This window comes from Tenrec ecaudatus, chromosome 3 (genome assembly GCF_050624435.1).
Source record: "Tenrec ecaudatus isolate mTenEca1 chromosome 3, mTenEca1.hap1, whole genome shotgun sequence".
Taxonomy (NCBI): domain Eukaryota; kingdom Metazoa; phylum Chordata; class Mammalia; order Afrosoricida; family Tenrecidae; genus Tenrec; species Tenrec ecaudatus.
In genome coordinates, this window is record NC_134532.1 from 87,370,784 (window position 1) to 87,395,993 (window position 25,210).

Sequence of the window (25,210 nt, forward strand, 5' to 3'; positions counted from 1 at the left end):
TTATGTAGGGCTGGAGTTCTTTTAACATTTGTTGGGGTTTTCCTTGTCTGAGAAGACAATTACTTTTCCATATGTCTTGATAGATAATTTGGCTGGATAGAGTATTCTTGGATTTATGTTAGTTTCTTTCGATTTTCAGAATCTGTTACTCAACTCTCTCCTTCATAATGTCTCCTGATAAATCTGAACATATTCTTATTTGAGTGCCTTTATAGGTGACTATGGTTTTTTTCCCCTCTAGCTTCTCTTATGATTTTCTTCTTGTCCTCTAAGTTGGATAGTGTAACTGTTCTATGCCTTGGTAAATTCTTGTGATTCCGTCTAGCTAGTGTTCTTTTTGCCTCCTGAATAGTTGCTAAGGAAGTTTTCCTCTAAGAATTCACTTGCTAATTTTGCTGTTGACTTCTTTGTTGTGTCTTCTTTTGATAGTACAATTATTCTAATGCTGTTCTTCTTCATAGCATTAGGCAGTGTTCTCAGGTTTTCTTCAGTCTCTGTGATTATGTTATTTGACTGTGTTTCCCAATTGTTGTCTGCCTGGTTTCCCTCCAAGTCACTGGCGAAATTATCTGCTTCTTTGAGTCTGTTGACAAAGTCTGTGAATTTGCTACTTGCTTTTGGTACCTGGTCCCTTAACTCTTATATTTCCTTTTGGTCTTTTGCACGCATATCATCTCATCCGCTTTCTGTATTGCTCCCTTCATATCCTTTATGACTCTAAACCACATTCTGAAGATTTCTTTCTGTGGCAGCTCAATATGAATGCTTTTAAGTTCAGGTCTTTCTCTGACATTGGATTTTGTTTCTCCTGTTTGCTTGTTGAGGCAGGTTTCTGTTAACATGTCATTTCGGAGCAACTCGGTGACATTTTCTGCGAGCCAAAAATCCCTGGACTCGCTCTTTAGAAGGTTGGAAGGAATGCCTCCGTGGGCTGTCTGTAGGTAACTGCCATGGGGGTTGTGCTTCACCTTTATACGACTGGGGGTTTCCCTCTCACCCTAGGCTTTTAGGAATATGTTGTTTGGAAGGCAGTTTGGATGGCCCTCTCAATTGTCAGGCTCTGAGATCAGCCTGTGTTGCATACTAGTAGCTCTCAAGCTTCTGAAGGACTGCAATCACAGCTGTGTTGGCTGTGGTCTGAAGGAAAGTGCTGGCCTGGACTTGGGAGTTGGTAGCTCAAGGGGTTGGGGCAGTCTGTTTCTGGCTAGAGGAAGTGCAGACTGGTGGGTGAAAGGCCTCAGCCGCTTCTGTCAGCTTAACATGCAGCTCCACGGCTCCAAGCATAGAGGACAGGGCAACACTGGGACATTTGGTATCAAATGACAGGTGCAGAAACCTCTGCTGTGTAGCTGGTGAGCTTGATGTGCAGAGGTTTGGTATGGGAGTATGACTGGGGTGGTAACCGCAGTAGGGATGGGGCTGGTCTGTTCTAGGCTAGAGGCACGGTGGACAGGTGGTCAGGTGAGGAAAAGGCTCTAGCCACATCTCTCAACTTAGTGTGTAGCTCCACTGCTCAGAGCACAGATAGTGGGGGAGTGCTGGGAAAAGCATGGCAAAGGTAGAAAAGAGAATGCCAGTCTTGGAGAAGGGATCTGCCTATGGGCAGCATGAGTGCCATATGCTGTTCTGGGTATCAAATGGGGCATGGTGGCCAGGGCACTGCTGGCAGGGGTGGGGAGCAGGGAACAGCTACAGTGGGTTCTGCATCCACACAGGGTGGAATCAGTTCCTGCAGTAGACCCAGGTCTCTAGGACTTTGAAGCAGGTGCAGGGATGGGGTGGAAGTAGCTTCTGATTCAGGGAAGTGCTCTGGGTGGCTCATGGGAATTAATCCACAGCCTTGGAACTCCATAGAGCTCCCACCCAGTTTGAGCTGCTTAACTGGTTTCTATATTACCAGTCTCACCGCATTTCATTTTTGATGAGTTCTAATTTTCCTAGATTCTTATTTTGTATATTTTATGTTCCAACTTTTGATAGATGATTACAACTTTTCTTTCATTTTGAGTCATGCCCCATTAGCAAATGAAGTTCTTGAATGCTTTGCCCCATCCATTTCATTATGATAAACTCATAATTGAGGAAGCAACTCTTCCCCATTCATATTTTGAGTGCCTTCCACTCTGAAGTGCTCTTCTGGGAGTATCTCTGACAATGTTCTTCTTCTATTCATGAGGTTGTCAGGATCTGAGAGTGTTTTGATGCTATTTATAAGTTTTTCAGTGGTAAGTCCTCCCAGTTAGACAGCCTAAGGCTTTTTCATAGCCTAGTCTTAATTTGGGATCTTTACATTTGTTCTTATACTTGAGTGGACATTGTTTCAGTCCATCTCCTACTGGGTTTTCACCTTTCCCTTGTTCCACTGTTTTACTAAGCATGACGTATTTCTTTATAAGGAACACTGAAAGATAGTGTAGGATGGCTAGACTTTATTTTAAATAATTTATACACGGTTTCAGTATAGTCGGCATCTGGTCATACCTCTTCCCAAACAGACTTTAGCGGTCCATTGTAATTTCTATGTCCTTCATCAGCAAAATAATTTAAATTCCTCAATTCGTCCTAAACCTTCCTTACTCAATGTTCAAATTTTACATATATGTAAGGTAATTGAAAATGCATAGCATTGATCAGTTGTATCTTAATCTTCAAGATAACATACTTGCTTTTAACACTCTAAGGAATTTTATGCAGCAGATTGGCCTGAAACTCATTTTTTTTATCTCTTGACTACTGCTTCCATGAGCATTGATTTTGGCTACTAGCCAGAGAAAATCCTTGAGAACTTCACTTGTCATGTTGTTACTTATTGGTCATGTTGTGAGAATTTTGTTCTTCTTTAATTCAGTAAATAAATTATAGATTCTTATAATTCCAATAAATGATATGGATAAATCTTTGAATAGGAAACTTTTGATACAACATCCCTTTCCACATTACCAGATAATGCAAGGTTTTGAATTTGAAATACACATCATAAGACTGAGTAAATTTTGAGTACATCCTACTATAATAAAGGCTTCTGCTGAAAAATAATCTTACTCAATTTGACAAAGAGGGGCAATTGTTGATAAAGACAATCGCTTTTTCTTCTTCACATGATAAGACTTTCTCTGAACACACTTTTGAGACCATAAATGGGACAGAGATTACCATAGTCAAAACCAACCTTGGGTGAGAAATGAGCAAGGTCTGAAGAACCTTAATGAGAAATACTTTCTTCCACAATTCATGAACATGAACAATATATGAGTATTGAAAATGATTTATCTTACTTATTATTTTATTTCCATCCCATGAGAGTAATCAACCATGTATAATATTAATATAGACTCTTATTTAATAAAATTTTATATTTTAATATTCAATTTATCCTTATTTTAGAAACACTATTAAAAGGTTGTTTATGAGATATTTTCATAAAATATACATAACCAGAAATACTCATTTAAAAATAATTATCAAGTTATATAAATTGTAAATTGTAGTAAAAGTGAGGAGGACTTGAAATTCAGTAAAGTGAGATTGTCTAATCCAAATCATGGGGCATATAATTTTGTCAATAATACAATGTACGGGGACAAATCTCATATCTTTAAGGATATGTTTTGAAAAGGAGCTTGAGTTAGAAGAGACTGGTATGTGAACAAGGACTACTAGTCACAAGACCCAAACAAGCAATTGCATTGGTTGGCATTAAAGGATTTGGTGTTAGGATGACCAGCAGTAATGAGAAAGATTTGCAGAAGTATATAAAGGAAAGATTTAAAAATGAAAAATGCAAGAATATTAAATATTCAACTTTAAATCATGTGAGACTGTACATAATTCACTGCTTCTAATTTTGGAAAAAATTTGAAAAACCTAAGAAAAGTCTTGTGGGTTGGGGATTTTGAGTCGAAATTAAAATACGTGATTCCATTCATATTGTGCTTGCATTGCAATGGAAATAAAATAACAATTGCTTCCTGCCTATGTGGAGATGAGAGTCAGGGGGTATAAGCAGTGTTCATGAACACATGAGAGTTTGAAGAATTTACTGAATTTCTATTAAAAAAGCCATGTAAAATGAATTCAAATGTATCTTTTCCTAGATCTTAATGTGCAGGTATTCCCAGCTAACAAGTGATTTACATCATTTTGTATTTCTGTAATGCAGGCGTTGTAAATGTGTTGCCCAGGAACCTCATTGCTGGGAAATACAGTTTAAATGGAGAAGAAGAGAACAGGTCTTTTAGTCCAGTATTTCTGAAATAAATTAGAAGGAGAAATTACTATTAATTAAAAGTCCCTGAATACACAAGTGGGTTGTTAATTGAAAGGTTGACAGTTTTAACTCACCAGCCACACCTTGGGAGAATGATGATGCTATCGTTCCTATAGAAATTTAATTTGGAACATTGTATTGGTGCAGCTCTATCCCATCCTATAGGTTTCTATGAGTCAGATTTTTATAGACAGCAGTGAGTGCGGTTAATTATTTAAATAACCAGAGATAGCTGGGAGTATATGATAGAGAAAAAGATAAAGCATGTTAGAGATATTGAGTATGTTTACTACAACTTCACAGAATTAAAATCAGGAATTCAGGCAGGACTTTTGGTTTAGGACCCTTACAGTGTTAAAGTCCCTAGATTACACCATGGATTTGGGAGTTTGGATTTCTTAACTTCTTGTTCAAAACTACCTTTGCTTTATTTACTTTTGGGGGATAAACTGTTTAATCTATAGATAGTGAATAAATTTTCTTCCAGTTATTATTGTTATCTCCCACTGAGTAGATGTCAAGTTCATTGACTGTAGAGGACAGAGTTGAATGCACCCATTCAGTTTTCTAGATTGTAAACTTTAATGGAGAAAAAAATAGTCAAATGGAGTTCAAATAAGCAACCCCAAGGCTAGCAGTTGAGCACTTGATTATATACTGTACATGAGGGCACCTTATATATAAACACTTATTCTCAAAGAATTAACTCTCTCTGCTCTATCTATATTATACTATAGTATTATATTATATTAATTATATTATATTATATTATATTATATTATATTATATTATATTATATTATATTATATTATATTATATTATATTATATTATATTAACTCTTCTATTCTAAAAACTTGGATGTAAAAGTTTACCCAGAAATGTCTCATAAGAAAAGCCTATTGATGTACTTCTCAGATCATCATTGAAGCCCCTATGGGGTACAGTTCTATTATAACACACGTGGGCTGTTGTCACTAAAATTTAATTTGAAGGCAATTGATTTGGCTAATTCTTTTATTCAATATATTCATATATATTTTTATTATTCATATATATAGGACATCATTCTTATGTCTAGACATTTCCCCAAGTACTTGAAAAACAAGAATGAATGATGCTCAAAAATCTTTTTTGTAGCTTTCCTTTTTTAGAAATCTGCAGTTGTATGTAAGTTTATCAATACTGTTGTGATCTATTTTTTTAGAATAAGTCAAAGAGTATTGCTATTATGGCTTAAATTCATCCATGCACTAGATTATTACAAACAAAATGGGTTTATCTATGTCTCTGTGATCACTGGATGACAGTGGACAAGCTCTCTCAATAACTCACCTGCCTCATTATCATTAGGCTGCCTTCAGTGAATGGGTTCAATCAATATAGACATTTCTAAAAAGATATGAGCAGCCACTTAAACTCATGAGAGAAGTCAGCTCAGATGGTTATGTTGAGTTTATTTGTGTATTTGATAGCAAAGAGGTGATCTTATAGATTTGCTTGACAGAGGATAATGGGGACTTATTAGAAACAAGTAAATGGAAAACTGCATTGTTGAAAAAGAGGCCATGAATTTTGCCCCTAGAAAACTGTCTTCCATTGAAGCAATGCAACTGCTTATTTCGTGAGGGAAGACCTCACTCTCTATGAGAATTTCTTTGGAAAACTTTATTCCAACCACCCTACAGCCCTGAACTTGCCCCTTCAAAGTTATTTTTGTTACAAAACTCAAAACTATTTAAGAGAAACACAATTTGATTTGTTCAAGGAAGTCAAAACTGCCATTTTAACTTGGTGTAAGTAAAATAGCACAAAATTCTCCTGGAAAGGCTAATAATAAGAAATATAAAGCCGTCAAAGTATATAGACCAAAATAGAGGATAGGTCCAGAAACAATAGCTTCATATTTTGATGTTTTACATTAATAAGTTTCAAATGTTTTATAGAATTATATTTTGATTTAGTATTTAATAAGTGCCAATAATTGTTTTCAGTATTTTAAAAACTTTCTTTCTTATTCTAACATTCAGAGGCTTGTACTTTCCTCAGTTACATGTATGAAACTTGATAGAAAATTTTAAAAGCCTAATTAAATGTACACAATAATTATGAATAGGCTTCAAGTACCTCATGGAAAATTTTCATGATCTTTTAATTCCATTTTTCCATAAACTTTTGACCCCTTCATAAGTGGTAGAACCGAGATTGAAACACAAATGATGGGATTTTGGAATGGTCTTATAATCATTAGAAGCGATTCTGCTTACTTATCTTGTAAAGTGCTGGGAAATGGGAAAATGTGGCACTTTGCAATAGACTTTCCTTTAGTGCATACATAATAAAATTGTATTTTTCTCTTGAAGATTCTTCTTATTTCCAAGTGTATACATCTTTAATACTCACCATTTGTGCATACATGTGTTTATAAGACGAAATGGTTAATATAACAGAATGTGAGAGAATGCTGTCACTTAGCATTTTCAAATATAAGCAAAAATAGTGATATAAAAAAAAGGAAAAACATTTCCCTTTATTGGCCATGAGTGTATTACTGACTGCTAAATAAACAACCTTAGGAGGCTTGACTAGAGCATGCTGATGTACAAGAGTTCTTTTCTAAAATAAAATATTCAGTGACAAAAAAAAGTGACCATGGAAAAGAATTTGTAGACATAAAGCCAGAAGATAGTTTCTGGTGAAGCCTTTTAAAGAATTGGAAAGGGATCTCACTTCCAAGTGTTAATGAAGCTCAAAACAGAAAGTTCTCAGCAACCTCAATAAAGCTGTTAACAGAACAATCAGAATTATGTTTGTAGTTTGGATTACAAGAATAAATTTTAAAATAATTATATGAACGTGTTAATAAAAGTTCCCTTGCGTACTGGTAATTCATGGCCCAAGTGATAAATTTGGCGAGATCAAAAATAAAATTGTTAAATTGTAAGAGGTAATGCCTACCTAGTTTGGCTTGAGGTCTGTACTATTTTAAAAATACAATTATTTCTTATTTAAACTCTCCCTGTTTTCAAAACAACATATTGCATTGGGCAAATCTGCTACAAAATACATCTTTATAGTATTAAAAACACATGTGTCATTTAAAAGACTAAGTTGTACTTGACCCAAACCACAGTATTTTCACATGCATGCAAAATCTGGACAGTGAATAAGGAGCAGAGCAGAAATAATTTATGGAATTATGGTGTTGTGGAGAAGATAGAGTATAACAGCGAGTGATACAAAATTAAAAAAAAATCTGTCTGTGGAGAAGTATAACTAGGGTGCTCATAAAAGTGAGAATGGTGAGACATTGTCTCCTACACTTCAACCATGTCATTTTGAAGGATCGTTTACTGGAGAAGGATGTCCTGCTTGATAAAAAATGGGGTGAGTGAAAGAGAGGGATATTCTCAATGAGTTGAAATAACACAGTAGCTGCAATACTGGCCTTGTCCGTGAAAACAATGGTGAGGATGGAGCAGGGTCTCGTGAGGTCACTACAAGTCAGACTCAGCTTTAGAGCACAAGACAACAGAATTCTGAAAGTAGATATTTTAAAAATAGGACAAGGAAGTACTTCAAAATATTGTGAAACAATGCTGTTCTTAGGTGCAATCCAGTAACACTCGACCCTATGCACAAAAGCATGAAACCCAGCTAGGCCCGAGTCACCCTCACAGTTGTTCCTGTGCTTGCTAGTCTTGTTGCAGCCACTGTGCCAACTCATCTCACCAGAGACCTTCTCTTTCAGTGAACCCCTGCATTCCCAGGCAGGATATTCTTTCCAGGGACTGATCTTTCCTGATAACATATCCAAAGTTTGGGACACAGCCTCTCACCATCTTTATCTCTAATGAGCATTAAGGATATACTTCTTCCAAGACATATTTATCTGTCCTTTTAAGAGCCTCTGCTGTTTTAAATATTCTGCATCAGCATCACAACACAAGTGCCTCGGGTCTTTGTCAGTATTCCGTATTCAATGTCCAACTTTCTTTCTCTCTCTTTTTTTCAGAACAGATATCTTATTTTTATTTAAGGTTTTCTTTACACACAAAACAAAAGACTAACCATAAAAAAATCCCTAATATCTATTGAACTCTGCTGAATCATACACAGAATTGCTATTTCTTTATTTCTTCTCCTAAGCCAGTTTCATTTAATTTGAAACTTTGAAATATGTCATAGTTTCAGGTGGCTGGAAGGGCAGAAGTCACCTGTGAGCTGATATGAGTTGGTTTCAGTAAAGGGGGGAGGCATGGTTCAAGTAATTTTCCTTCAATTAACCAATAATGAATCTCATTTTCTTTTCTCTCTTTTACTTATTTTTTGTTCTTATCTTATTTTTATTCATTTCTGTATTTATTAGGACTTAATCCAGACATAATACAATTCTATAGTACAATCATATCAATTAGTGCTGTACAATTGCTACCACAATCAGATTAAAGCTTTTTCTTCCTTCATGTACTCCTAGATACCAGATTCTATCTACCAACCTCCCTCCCAACTTCCCAGTGGTAACTCCCAAGAATCCTTTTCCTAGTTATTGTATCTATAGATTCATCCATCCTGAGTTTCATATACCAAAAAACATAGAAACGTTCATAACAGAGATTTAAGTAATCTACTAACAATGGCAAAAAACAACAGAGGTAAACCCCTGTTTATAAAAAAAACCACACATCACATATTAAAAACCAGATCAAGCACAAATTGTATCAAAAAGAAGATCACATGACAAAGTTTTAAGCATTCAAGTCAGATTTACCATTTTAATCGATACGGCTCTTGTCTGATCTCTATGGTCTCCCCATCCCTCAAGTATGGTTCGAGGACAATCACCTGAGGCTTATTCTCTTTGTAGATCCTGCAGATATGTTTTGGACTCCTGCTGTCATCCATAGTTCTCTGCTCACCAGAATCTATAATTAAGCTCTGATGCTCCCCTCTATTTCAGAATCATATAATTAATAATCCTTGTATCATGGTTACTGGTATGCTTCTTCCATGTGGGCTTAGTTGACTTCTCACCTAGATGGCTGCGTGTTAGAAAACAAGCTTTCAAGACCCGGAGCATTATTGTTCTGGATAGCCGGAACCTTCTAATATCTTCAGTACATATAACTATAGCACTTACATCTTCTGTGGTTTCTTCACGCAGGACTGTGTGGTGCAAGTTAATTGTTCTTAAATCAGAACTAGGATTACATGTGAGCTTAAAATTCATTCCTGAATCCATCTGCCTCTGATTCACCTTACATACCTTTTTGTTATTTTACTGTGGAGAATCTTATTGATCATGTCATTGGATCATAAAATCCTTCTGTTTATAGTAGGGAGATTGAACAAGTATAAGCTTACTACAAATCACAATTCATGGATTATTTACCTGTACAAAATACATTGTTTCATTACTGGACATTATTTATACAAACAAGGAGAGTTGGTAGTCAGGTAAAACTTACAATAATATTCACTGATAATGTCATTTACAGGTCTGCCAGAATAATATATATATTAATACATCCTGTAGGACATTAAAGTAGTAAGTAAATGTTAATACACCCACAACAGTGCACTGCTCCTTCTTCACACATCATATATTTCCCATCTTAAGTATTCAGGTTACAAGTGTGTTTGAGTTAGAGCCTAATTCGCCTAATAGAGATCACGTTGCATCTTTATGTGGTACGGCCTTTAGAACGTGTTGTGCACCTTAAAGATGTAGGTTCACTATCCTGCTCTTGGCCCATGGCCCCAGGGGTGTACAAAAACTTGGACCAATCTGACCTATTAGGAGCACAGTATCATAGTACAAGGCATATTCCCCTCTTAGGATCCTGAAAAGTATTTTTAGTTACCCAACCACTTCCCACTAGGAAGTCCCAATGTACAACTTTCACATCCATATGAGGCAATGGAAAATAACCTGGCTCGGGTCAGGCACACCTTAGTCCTCAAAGTAACATCATTAGGTTTAAACACACTGAAGAGGTCTTGTGGGCAACATATTTACCCAATGCAATTTCTCTTTTGATCTCTTAATGACTGCTTCTATGAACATTGATTGTGGATCCAAAGAAGACAATATCCTTGACAACTTTAGCCTATTTTTAAAACTTTATTTATAATGATGTTACCAATCGGTCCCGTTGTAGGAATGTTGGTCTGATTTGTATTGAGCTGTGGTCCATATCAAAGGCTGTGATCTTTGATCTTCATTGGCAAGTGCTACAAATCCTCCTCATTTTGAACAAAGTTGTGTCATCTGTGTATCTCAGCTTGTTAATAAACCTTTCTCCAAACCCTATGCCTCCCTATGCCTCCCTGTTCTTCACATAACCCATCTTCTCTGACAATTTCCTCTCATAGCAATTGAATAAACATGGTGAGAGGATGCAACCCTGATTCATGCCTTTCTGGATTTTAGTCATGCTACATCCCCTTGCTCTGTTCCCAAAGCTGCCTCTTGGTCATTGTACAGGTTCCATGTGAGCACCATGAAGCGTTCTGAAATTTACATTTGTGCTAGTTTGAGTGACCTAGAGGAAAAAAAACTAAAACTATTAATGTTTAGAAAGAGTTGTATCAAGGCATAATCTCCGCAGTTGGACAAGCAGGCAAGACTCACGTATATAGGCCAGATGTTAGCTGGAGTTTTGTCCTGACTCTTATAGCCACAAAAGCTAACGAACAGAAATTAGAATGATGAAGTAGGAGGGACACAGGCTGTGGAATGTAGAGGTAAATTAATTTGAGTTTGGCAAATTGAATCCAATAGCCCAAAATCTACACCTTTAAGGTGGGGGTGGGTCTGTGCCTGCCTTTACTTAATTAAGCCTACTGGAAATACATTGCAACTATCACACCATTCTTTACAAAGCTATCCATATTTTGGTGTGATCTACATAGTCCAATTACTTTGCATTGTTAATAAAACACATGTAAACATCTTTCTGGTATTCTTTGTTTCTGCCGAAATACATCTTAAATCAGCAGTGATACCCCTTGTTCCATGTGTTCTTATGAGTCTTCCTGAACGTAGGACAGCTGCCTGTCAATGTACTGTTGCAACTGTTGTTGGATGATCTTCAACAATTACTTTTTCTTAAATGTGCTACCAATGAGATTAAAAACAAAAATTCATTCATTCTCTTGGGTCCCATTTCTTTGGAATGGGTAGAAAACAGTCTTCTTCCAGTCCGTTGTTCAGCCAGCAGTCTTCCAAAGGTCTTGTCATTAATGAGTGAGCACTTCCAGTGCTTCATCGCCTGGCTGACCTATTTCAGTTGGTATCCCATCAGTTCATGGAGGCTTGACTTTTTCTAATGCCCACATTGCTGCTTGGAATTCTTCCTTCTGCACCATTAGTTCTAGATCTTATGTACCACTTCAAATGTTTTACTATCAAATCATTCTTTGTGCTACAGTGACACTGTATTCAAAAAAGATGGGAAGAATACACAGTCATTGTACCAAAAAGAATTAATTGATATACAACCATTCAGTAAGTAGCACATGAGTAAGAACCAATTGTACTGAAGGAAGAAGTCCAAGCTGCATTGAAAATATTAGTTCAATTGGAATAGCAATTGAAATGTTTCAAGAAGTTGATATAAGCAGTGGAAAAATCACTAACTTATGCAGAAAGTTTGGGAAAGAGCAACCTGGGCAATTAATTAAAACAAATCGATATTTTTAACCATTCCAAAGAAATGTGACCCAGAAGAGAGAAAGTTACACAAAACAATATGAGTAATTCCACATGCAAATAAAATTTTGCTAAAGATCATCCAGCAATGTTTACATCAGAACATTGACAGTGAGCTGCCAGAGGTTCAGTCCAAATTTAGAAAAGAATATGAAACAAGGATTTTTACTTGTGTTTTGTTGAGTATGATAAGGCATTCAATTATTTGGTCCATTAAATAAATAGAAGATAGATGACAGACATGATAGATAGATAGATAGATAGATAGATAGATAGATAGATAGATAGATAGATAGATATACCCACCCTACGGATATATAGCCTTGGGAAGAATGGAAGTCCCAGAACATTTCATTGCCCTAAGGTGGAACCTATAGATAGATCAAGATGCAGTTGTCCAGACAGAACAAGGGAATAATTAAAGGTTTTCAATCCAGAAAAATGGGGATCAGATTTGTATTCTCTTATCATACTTGCTCATTCTGTAGGTGGAGCAAATAATCAGACACTAGTTTACTTGAAAAAGGTTTAAGTATGGATTGTAACTCAATGTGAAGAAAACTAAAATCCTCACAATTGAACTTACAGGTAAAACCATGTTAAATAGAGGGGGGAAATGTTTTTAAGTATTTTGCTTGCTTGTCTCCACAGTCAGTGCCCATGGAAGCAGCAATTGAGATACATAACTGCTCATTGCATTGTGTAAGCCTGCTTCACAAAGCTACTTTAAAGTCTTGTACAGCAGGAGTATTACGTTGACAAATGAGATATGCCTGGCCCAAATATTGACATTTTCAATAACCTCATTTACATATGAAAATTAGACATTGAATAAGGAAGACGAAGAATCTATACATTCAATTTATCGTGCTAGAGAAGAATATTGAAAATCCCATGGACTGACAAAATAACAAATAAATCTCTCTGGGAACAAGTACAACCAGAATGTTCCTTAGAGGATGGAAACACAAAGTACTTTGTCTCAAGTACTTTGGATATGTGGTCCCTGGAGAAGGACATCATGTTTGCTAGAGAAGCATTGCAAAAGAGGAAAGCCCTCAACCAGGTGGACTGACGTAGTAGCTGCAAGAATGGGCCCAAACTTAGAAACAGTTGTTAGGATGTGCAGGACTGGGGAGTGTTTCTTTCTGTTTTACATAGGGTCGCTGTTAGTCACAGCCAACTCGATGCAAGTAACATCAATGACAACTTTACTGTTTTATTCATAATTCCAGGATAAACTTTATTGTAAGCATGTCTACTAGAGCTCAACAGAAGGATTGGACTTATTCCCTGCACCTTTTCTCTAACCTTTCATTCTTTCACTGTTTACCTTATTTGTTTGGGTCTTAGATTAAGGTATAATCAATGATTATTTCATTTTAATTGGCTATAAGGAAATAAGATTTAGCTGACATCACTCTTAATTCCCATGCTCTTTGAAATCACATTGAAATAAAACACGCTTAATTTTAAAAATCAAAATTACCTAAGAAAAACAATAAATTAAAGGAACTGCTGAAAATATCAATTAGTATGGAACTAAATACAAGAACCAGGATCAGGTAAATGTAATCATTCAGAGGGAAGAAATATTGAGTTTATAAATTCCCCCTTGACTTAAGCTGTTCTTAGAGTTAAAATGAAAATTTATTCAATTATCCATATGTATTCTAATATCAGGGATTTAATATTTCTTTCTGAATTTGCTTTGTATATTGATTAAAATTTTTAATGTGTTATATTTTTGCAGATTTGTCCTATCTGCATAAAGATAATCTAAAAATGGTTAAAAATTTTCATTTTAGTACAATTTTACTATAAAACATGTACTTCATATGCCCCAAGAAATGATATTTAAATAACATATAGTAAAATGATTCTGGTAACTATATATACTTTCTGATTTTTTTCTTTCAAAAACTAAAAGACAATTTAGACCCAAATTATTTATCCCTTCATTCTTGAGTAGAAAAGAGAGTAAAGAAATTAATCATATGGATTTCATATTGTAATTATACCATGGTTTCATTTAAACACATACGCTAAATATTATTTTTTGTATATATAAAGCTATTTATGTTTGTTGAAGGGATTGTATTAGAAAATAGCTGTAAAATACTGAATACATTTTATTTTTAAATGAGTAATCAACTGCATGATTAAAGAACTATTAAGCAAAGACATGCATGCATGTGCACACAGATGAACACAAAAAATAAAAATAAAAGAACCAAAGATAAATGAGAATGGCAAGAAACAAGTACCCTCAGCTTAAAGAAATACTTTTTATCTTTTTCACCTGAGCTCAAGAGGAGGGAAATGGATATATATTCACAAAATAAAATAAATAAAACTATCAATCCACCAACACATTTCTATATTTGGATACAGGCATGCTTTGGTTTGCTTATAGCAAAGCATTTTCTATGTAAATGAATTGCTTCTTCTGGAACTGAATTCTTGTAAAATGTATAATGCATACAAAATAGCTAGAATCCAGCCAATAATAGCACATTATCTCACAGACGCAACCTTCATTAAGAACAATGCCAAACAGCATTAAAATGTGTGAAGAATAATTTAAATTATGACTTTTTCAATGCAGTAATAAGAGTTTGTCATATTTATAACAAGTCCGGACTCAGTAACAACAACAAAAAACATTACATTTTAGCTCATTAAGTGGAAAAATTAACTGAAAAGACTTTTTACAATAGTAATTCGAGATTGAGAAGATGAAGATATTGAAGAATAGGAGGAAGATATGGAACAATTGCATACCTCTAGCTTAGAAAATACTTTTTAATAGAGAACTTTGAAGGTATCATTTTTTCTTAAAGAGCAAGCTTACTTCCAGAGTTGGTTAACACTTTGCAGGGATTTTTGTTGTGTTTTTTCTTTTTTTAACTTAGGTCACTATTGAGGTAGCCTGGTGTTAACATGAAAGCAATTGAATTTTGCTGGGGGGCATGGTGTCTTCGAAAGACAAAACTCACAGCTACTTCAAAGCCTTCCTTATTGTGGCTTCCTTTTCCTGACTGAGCATTAGTAGCAGCTACAGGTCTGCTTCGACTTCTGGAAGTTTGGTTTCTCACTCTGGACCCTGCATCTGTTTTACTTCTATTGACCATTGACTCTTGAGATTCTTATTTCAATCTGTCACCTGACCTGGCTTCACCAGCTTCCAATTTTGGACTGAACAGCAGCCATGATCACTTGGACCATTTCGGTAGAGATTGATGAGTTCCGTGGACATTGCAATGAATCGCAGAACTCAATGACATGAGGAAATATACTAAGGGGAGAGGGCGGGTGGGGAGAGGAGGGAATGGAGCAGTATAAATAAGATCTTAGAAAATTGGAATATTGGGACCATCTTTACTTCCTATATCCTTGGTAAATGGTATTAATTGTTCTAAAAGAAAGTATTAGCACAGAGTTACAAACTCAGGACCATGAAGACCACCTGAAAGAAAATCCTTTGTAGCACATTGAACGATGCTGATGCTGACACTACAAGTCTGGAGAGCAGCATTTGAAGTTAATCCTAACATTCTCATGATGTTGGGATCTTCATGTACTCATCTCCTCAGTGGCCGATTGATGTAATGTGATGAGTAAGCACAAGTAGGTTTGTGCTTACCTTGCTTATTGAGTAATTGGATCCACTACATTGAGATGAATGAGGTAGAAGAAGTATCAAAAGTGGGTGCCAATAGATTAGACAACTCTGACAGTGGTCCATACAAGAAAGTTGTTTGACCCCAAATGAATGCAGAAGAGACTGACTGAAGGGATATTTAGAGGTAATGTTGACAGGACTTGATTCTCGATGGGCTCTGGATGTGAGAGACAGAAACATGCCAAGAAGAACCCACAGGATAGTTCGCTTGCTCTACCTTGTCCTTTGGGAGACAGTACGATGTAAAACCAAAATGGAGGTTCAGGTTTTTATTTTCGAAAAGTTACTCCAATGGTTGATTACTGTAGGAATATTTAGGGGTAACGCTGGATAATATTTAGGGGTGCGTTTTTGACAATAACCATGGAAAGCTCTGGTGCAGATAGTGAAATTAAGAGAGACTACTGGCCTCAAAGTGGACCCGAAAGTCTGCTCTGAGAAAACACCAGAAAGGTACCTCTCGGCCCTGTCTGTGCTATTTCTTATGGGTGGGTGGTGCATGAGCCGCATTACATGTGGGCTCAGTGTCAGATCTGATTGCTCTAGCCGCCACAGCTGAGGCCAGTCAATAGAGCTTGTGATTAAGAACTAGTGATAGAGTACAGAGGGGAAAGAACAGATGGAAGCTCAGACTGAAAAAGGTTAATCCCTGAATTGGAAAGAAAATTTCAAAGGGAGTGAAGATAGAAACTGCCCAAGATACAGAAGCCTGCCATATCGGGAAAATGGTGGATGGCAGCTCTCCTGCCAAAGGAAACACATATCAGAAGAAAAAAATTAAAGAAAAAAAAAGCCATTCGCATGGCTGCATAATGATGAAGTCCCTGAAGAAATGTGTCAGGGAGTTTTATGTCTATACTGTAGCGCGCTCCTCCTGAATCGTCAGAAAAGAGGTCAAGGGAAACACTGGCCACCAAGATCACTGTATTCCGTGGACACGTCTCCGTTGTTTGGAGGACATTAGACACCCATTGAAACACCAGAGACTTTATCCAAGGATCTTGGAAAGATTCCTTAAAATACAAATTTGATAGAATTCCAGGGATTAACCAGTGGCTTTTTGTCAAAAGAGTGAATGGCGTCTCTCTCAAAAAAAGCAGAAGACATTTCATTCAGAAGTTAACGGGTAGAGTTGTGGGAACTCAGGGAAAGAGAGCCCATGAGAAAGGCTCAATGGCATTTGACGTTCCAGAGGAATCTTTGAAAGCAAGATGATGAATGTATCAACATTTGCATGACTGCAAGGATAACAAAATTTAGGAAAATGTGAGGCTTTCATTTTTACCCATGTACTGTAGGGGAAATGAAAAGATAAAGCAAAACAAACCACAACATTAAAAGCTAGGCAGCTGAAATTATACACAATACATCACTCGAAAGTCTGGAAAGTACATACAAATCCTATACCACTAAATGCTATAATGAGAGTGTATATAATGTATGATACATATATGTGTGTGATGTATTTATCATTGTTCTCTGAGCCTTCCTAAATGAATTATCAATAGCTCCAAAAAAAACCCAAACCATCCATTTTTAGATACATTTCAGAAATAAAAGCTATTTGAAATTGTGTTAGTCTAGGTTAACTAGATAGGCAAATCTAGGGAGACTCATGTGTGTAAGACATAACTTTATATAAAGAGCAATTGTACATTAAGAAAGCATCCCAAGCCAGTCCAGATCAAGTCCATAAGTTTAATATTAGCCCGTATGTCTGATACCAACCCATAAAGTCCTCTTCAGTCTCATGAAACACATGCAATGATGCTGCATGCAGGAAGATCACAGGCCAGTGAGTAGAAAATCTGGTGGATCCAGTGGCAGTAGAAGCATCTCAGTGCTGGCAGGGGTCTCCACATGGTTCCTCCAGCTCAGGGCACTAATATAGTTCCATAAGCCTTGTCAGCTGCAATGTCTCACAGGGAGTGAGCAGAGAGAGAGAGAGAGAGAGTGTGTGTGTGTCTCCTGCCTCCAGGGAGGAGTACATGTGTTCCCCAAATCCTCAGGACAAGGACATGCCCACAGAGAGGCCTCATTGGCTATGACCTGATTGACAGGCTAGATTCCACCCCTTTATCCGTAAGTCTCAAGTTGACACCAGATTATGTAACTACCACAGAAATAAAATATTTCAGTGGTTAAAATGTCCTGAAATACATTGTTGGCAATCAGTTGCTTTATTTTCTACACCTTGAGCCAATCTTTCAACAACGGAGTCACCATAGTGGGAAAAGGATTCTGTCTGTTTTTTGTTTTGTTTGAGAGCTTCAGTAAGTCAAGGACCTCAACGAGCTTTAAGGAGAATCGCACTCAAATGAGAGTTGACATTCCGCTTTTTTCTTCTGAAGTGGTACTTTCGGGCGTGTGTACTCACATTGCGTAATTTTAAATGGGCTTTGTGTGTGTGTGTGTGTGTGTGTGTTTGCTATTGAGCAAATATTGTTAAAGTTCAGAGACATAAAATAATAGTTACTGATCCTTTACAGTAATTCTCTGTAGCTTTTGTCACAACTGTCCAGTAGCTCGTTACCATTTGGCTGCCTAGGAAATTCTCCTGAGCAAGGACCAAATATATGAATTGAGCAGGGCTAGCAGGTGTTCTTCAATAATTTTTCTGCTGCAGGAAGCAGAGATTGACTATGCCTTTGCTAACTGGCCTGAGGCCCGTAAAAAAGGTACCGAATTAACCTCTTGGTATCCATTCAACAAATACTGACTGTTTTAGTTACGTAGTACTGCTGCAAAGAAAATACCACTGGGTGACTTTAAAATGGCAGGCTATTATTGTTCTTAGTGTGCAAGAGGCTAGAAATGTGGATTCAAGTCACTGGCTCTAGAAGTAGGCTCTTTCTGTTGACACGAAAAGGGGAAGGGGCAGCAAAGACCCATGTCTTAACTCGGTCACCCTAGGATTCTTTTGATCCTTGTTTATCATCACATAGATTTCTTGCCTTCCCACTTTGCATTCAATTTTCTCTGTATCTGATCTATATTTTTGATATCTATATATAGAAGCCTCGGGTTTAAGACAAGGCCTGCACTGAGAAGAATGCATTAACATAGAAAACCCTAACTACAAAAGAAATAGCAAAGAAAACCCTAAATACAAATGGAATAGCATCCGGTGATATAGGGATTAGGATTCCTACTCATATTTTGGAGGCATCCCATTTAATTCATAACAGTGACTGAATCCAACCTATATAAAAATATCATTGTATTTGTGGAAGATTGATCAATTAACATGGTAGTTTAAAGTAGAGTTATGATATCAACCTCAGAAATGAAAATAAAAAACAAAAACCTCAATCCATCTCAGAGAAACCCTGTAGGACACAGTAGAATTTCCCACTTTGGATTTCTGGGACTATAAATCTTTATGGTAGTAGAAAGTCTCATCTTTCGCTGGCAGAGCAGCTGGTGGTTTCAAGCTGCAAACCTTGTAGTTACCAACCTAACATGCAAGAAGGATCATAAAATAAAACTGGTCTTGATGGAGAAATGAAATAGAATGCCTAACTTTTAATATCCAATTCACTAGTGAGGATCACTGATACTGGCCATCCTGATTCAATTATATGGTTTACTATTCTGGGAATGTCAAATTCAAGAGGAATTGCATGGCATTCACCATCAAAAAGAATATTTCAAGTTCTGTTTTGAAATATATTGATGTCTCTGTTAGGATAATATAAAATGAAATAGTTAATACAATTATCATGCAAATGTATAAACAAACCACAAAAGCAAGCAATGAAGATATTGAGCATTTCTACCAGATTCTTCAGTGTGAAATTGATCAAAGGCAAAATCAAGGTGCATTGAGTATTACTGGTTTTTGGAGTGCAACAGTTAGACACAAAGGGGAAGGAACCATGGTAGGATAATATAAACATGGTGACAGAAGCTGGAGAGCATGTGATAGAATTCTGAAAGACCAAAGGTTTATTCATGGTAAATATTTTTTCAAAAAATGTCGATGTGAACTGTACATATATGTACATCTTGCCAGATGGAATACCCAGGAGTCACTGACTACATCTGTGGGAAGAAAAGATGGAGAAGCTTAATAGCAGCAGCCCAAATGAGGCCGGGGACTAACTGTGGAATCTCAGTTAATGAAGTTAATGAACATGAAAGCAGGTCTTTGAGTGCCAAATGACAACCTCGAGTACATCCTACCTAAATACTGAGAACCTTTCAAGAATATCTTTGACCACTAATAACAGACAGGCTGTGCGGTAACATTAGGACATCACACGTGAAGAGGTCAGGTTTCTACAAAGACAAGGAAGAGAGAAAGATCAAAATAGATTTCAGAGGACACTCTGAAATTTGTACCTAAAGGAACATTAGCTAAAGAAAATGGAAGAAATGATAACGTAAAACAGCTGAGCAGAAATTTCAGAGCCTGAGAAGATAAAGTAAAATATTCTAATGAAGTGTGCAAAGGCCCGGAGTTGAGTTAGAAAGCCAAAAAGGAATTACATATTCAATATACTTAAAAATGAAAAAAACTAACCAAAAAGTCAAGCCGAGACTTTCAACATTGTAGGATTCCATGGACAAAATATTGAACAATACATAAAACAATCAAAAGAAGTTGGAAGGGATACACAGTCTTTGTACCAAAAGAACCCATCAATACTCAACCAATCTAAGAGTTAGCATATGATCAAGAACCAGTAGTTTTGAAGGAAGAAGTTCAAGCTGCACTGAAAACATTAGCAAAAAAAAAAAAAAGAACAAATAAACAAAACACAGGCTCCAGAAATTGACATAATGCCAATTGAAATGTTTCCATAAGTTTCAGAAACACTGAAAACACTCACGTGTCTATGCCAAGAAATTAGGAACACAGCTCCCTGACCAACGAACTGATAGAGATTCATATTAGTACCCATTCTAAAGAGTTCAAATATTATTGATAATATTGAACAATATCATTGATATCACGTGAATACAAAATTTTACATAAAATAAATTTTAAATACTTTCAGCAACACATTCATTCACAAGGAACTGTCAGAAATTTAAACTGGTATTAGAATAAGATATGGCACCAGAAATACCCGTGCCGACAACAGCCTGATCTTGGTTGCAAGTAGAAAACACAAGAAAGATATTTAATTGGCATTACTGATTAGGCATATGCATTCAACTGTGTGGATCTGCAGATATAGTGAAATATTTAATGTGGCTCTTCTAGCCTAAGTCTCTACCTCCGGTCAAATAACCTGCAGCTGCATGGCTGTGGTCAAGAAGGTGGGGGTAGACACTGACAGGATTCACCTGTGAAGAGGTTTCCTTGGAAAGCCAGCCTGCTCTGTGTAAAAAGTACTCAGCTTTCCCCGTGGGTTGGAAAGTGCAGCATTCTGTTCATGCCCTGGCTCCTCTGATGGTATCGCTGTCCTCTGCATCCAGGAGGTTCACTGCACAGGCATCTTAGACAATTGGATGCTTCCACGCCTGGCTCTTGCAGGTAATGAGATCCCTCCATGGGGACAGACAACCAAAAATTGGATGAAGGGAGATATTGCTAAGTGTAAGACTTGAAAAAATAATAGTAATTTATAAATTATTAAGGGTTATTGAGGGAAGGACAAGGGACGAGGGAGGGAGGGGAAAAATGAAGAGCTGATTGATACCAAAGACTCAAGTAGAAAGAGAATGTTTTAAGAATGATGATGGCAACAAATGTACAAATGTGCTTGACATATTGAATGCATGTATGGATTGTGATAAGAGTTGTATGAGTCCCCAATAAAATGATTTAAACAATAATAAATAAACAAATCCTGGCATATCCTGGAGTACAAGCAAACCCAAATATCAACCTAGGCACCTAATTTTACCACAAAAACTGCATAAAAATATGCTGTAAAACTTTTCTTATACTTGAGTATATACGGTAAATAAATAAAAAGAGTTGAAGACCAAAAATTTCATTCTGAGGCCTAAGGTGTTTCTGCCACAAGCCATGCATGGTATTCAGTCAGCTCCTATTACATGTAAAAGTTGGAAAATGTATGAGAAACCACAGGAGATATGTATTTGAATTATGGTGTAGTGAAGAATTTCGAAAGTACTATGGCCTATCAGAAGAACACACAATTATGTCTTGCAAGTAGGAAAACAAGGATGCTCCTTAGAAATATAAGGAGAGACCATCCTTGGAGGTCAGCATGCTTTGAAAAGTATAAAGTCAGCAAAACAGAAGAAGCCTCTCCGTGAGGCGTATTGATAGTAGCTGCAACAATGGGTTAAAACAGAACAATTGGGAGTTTGCCTTGTTTTACTTCCTAGAGAGTTTTTTGAAAAGTCAGAGCTGACTTGATGGAATGGAACTTCACAAGAGCATACTGATAAATCATCAAATGGGACTTAAGAAATAAATAGGCATGACACTTATAATAATTTTATGTTGTATTCATCTGTATCTATAAACTATGACTTTGTATTCAATTTTGTCCTTGACATATGTTATCCATGGCTTTTTCATAAATTAGTTTCTCCAGTAAAACTCAGGCTCAATATGAGGACCTTACTACCTTTTGTGTTTCCTTTCAACAAAATCCCAGTGTTTATTTGACTTACAATGATTTCTGAATACCATTATATTTGAGGTTATTAGTGAATGATTAAATAAATGTTGGCTTATTTTCTATATCTGCATACCCAGTACTGCAAAATTCATTTTTCACAGATATTTCAAATATCAGAGATTAATATAGCACTGAATAATGGTGTCAGATGTGTAAAACATTAACACTGCCCTTTACCCATCTTGTATATTTCACATTTATTTGTTTAAAATGTGAGCAGTGCCACGTGTCTTCAAGCATCTGGCATACAGATGGAGAATTGTGGGTACCAAAATATCAGATCTATTTTGGTAGAGTAATGAATACCCCTGCGTATGTTGTCTTTGAAAAAGAAAGTTTAATAGTTTTGTACATAGTGCAAGAAGAAACTAAAAAGTTTTATTGTTAACTTAAAACAATCTTTTAGATGCATTAAAGAATTGCCATAGAATATAAAGACCTTAGGTTACAATACAACCATTCAAAAGGGAATTGCAGTCTGAGATAGCACTTGACTGTTTTCTGAATACAGGTAGTTGTATTAAGACGATGATACTTCTTAAGTAAGCTACATGAAAATATAGCGAAAAATAGAGGTGTACAATTAAATAACATGCATGATCATTTACTAAGTGAATGATCATTTGAAGAAGGTATAAATGTGTAACCAAATAATATTTTAGAATCCAAGTCATCTGGAATTTTTAGAAATCCAAATAGGAATATTAAAGGAATCACTCTGTATGCACTTTTGATTTACAACCTAATTTCCTCCCCATTAAAAGATTACCTAATACTTGATATGAGTTTTATTTTATAATATTAATCTTTAAATTATATAATTTTATGAAACAGCTAAAATGTTTCAGGGAGATAATGTAGCTTATTTGAGATGCTTTAATACTACTGTAAACTGTGGAATTTTAACTCACAAATTTCCTTTTGAATGTAGACCCAGAGACTGAAACTGATCCTCAAGGTCACAACTAGTTTGAAAACTATTCTCGATCCTTGACATTTTGTATAAATACAACCAAACTAACAAATTTGAGAATAGCAAATTCAAAATCAGTGGGAATTCCAGTGGATATCATGGAGACAGATCTGACTCATAGCAACCTTTGGTGCCACAAAAAGAGGAAAAGAAACAAATAAAACCATCCTGGTACTGGACCATTCTCACAATTTGAGCTCGTTGTTACAGACACCGTGCCAGCTCAGTGAGGATCTTTTTCTTTTTACATGAGCCGCTCGGATGCCTTTCTCCACTGATCATTCTCCTGATGACATATCCAACGTAAACGAAATCAAGTTACACTGTTCTCACACCTAAGGAGCATGGTGTTGGTATTTCTTCTAAGAACAACTTGCTGGTTCTTCTCACATTGACAGTATATTTAATATTCTTCATCAACGTTAAAATTTGAATGCAACCATTTTTCTTTAATCTGTTTTGCTATTTTCCATTTAACACATATGCATAAAGAAAATGAAAATACCATGGTTTGGGTCAGGCACATCTTAGTCATATGCTTGCTATTTACATTTAAAAATGTACCTGGGTGCTCTTAGAGAACAGCTCTATACAAAATGAATAATGGAAAAAAACCCAGAATAAAACTTTAAAACTTAATTATAAAGCTAGTATATATGATTCCAAAGACATCTCTTCTCATGCTTTTAATTGGGGTAACTTGTCTCTAAACACTGAATCAATAAAATTTAATTAATTTATTAGAAAAAATATGTCTTTGATGATAAATCCATGGTATTTGAAACAAATAATTTATTTCCAACGATTTTCTATGCAAAGCTTCTTTTTTCCCCAGATACACGAGTATACTAGTCCAGAGGGATTTAATCAATCTATACCTACATCTAAGCACATAAGTTGTATAGAATATAAATAGTTCCATTAGTTTCAAGAATTCCAGTGAAAAATATTTCAAAGTCAATCAAATGCAGGAATTATATGTTGAACAGTGAGCTACTTTAAATTTATACAAATATTTTATTATAATTTTAGCATAACATTTTTTTCTCATCAACTAATTTATTCTTTCTGTGGCAGTGGAATAAGGACAATTAGACAATGATTGCTGTTTTTTTCAAAATTATCTCTGGAAAGTAAATCAAGATGTATATGACCATTTTCTTGAGATATTGACCTCAAACAACTCTGTCAATCATCTATCTATCATCTACATTCTATCTCAATATATATATCTATGTATCTATTACCTATCTATCTATATAGCTTTCTATTTTAGAGTTACATTCTTAATTTTCCATTCACTGGATCAGGAGTGATGGTGGCATAATCAGTTATGCATAGAACTGCTAATTGTAAGTTCAGAAATTTGAAATCACCAAATATTTCATGAGAGAAAGATGAGGCTTTCATCTCTTCTAAAGATTCATAACATCAGGAACGTGAAGTTGCAGTTCTACACTGCTCTATGGGGTTGCTGTAAGTCAGAATCACACAATGGCCAATGTTAGTGAGCTGACACTTAACATCATTGGAATTGGCAAATACATTCAATTAACATAATTTTAATAAATAATATTTTATTTCATTTTGGAAGGAATTTAATTTCATTGATCTCATCAAAGCTACCATGCACCAAAGACATTTCTTAGCTTATATTTCCCTAAAAGGAAAATGACTAATTTCCAAAGATTATAAATAAAGAGGTATATAGTTAAGCAGGATGCACCAGTATCCACTGAGTATGAGAGAAGCTTTGGAGAGGTTTGAATGTATAAACCCATTCTAATTAGTTTACAAGTATATAAACTAATCATAAATACAAAGTCTGTTTGTATTGAAATGGAAACAATGTTTGTGTGTATTACAATAAGAGGAAACCCTGATGGCATAGTCATTATTCATTGGTCTACAATCCACAAAGTCAGCAGTTCGGAACTACCAGATACCCTGAAGGTGACAGATTGG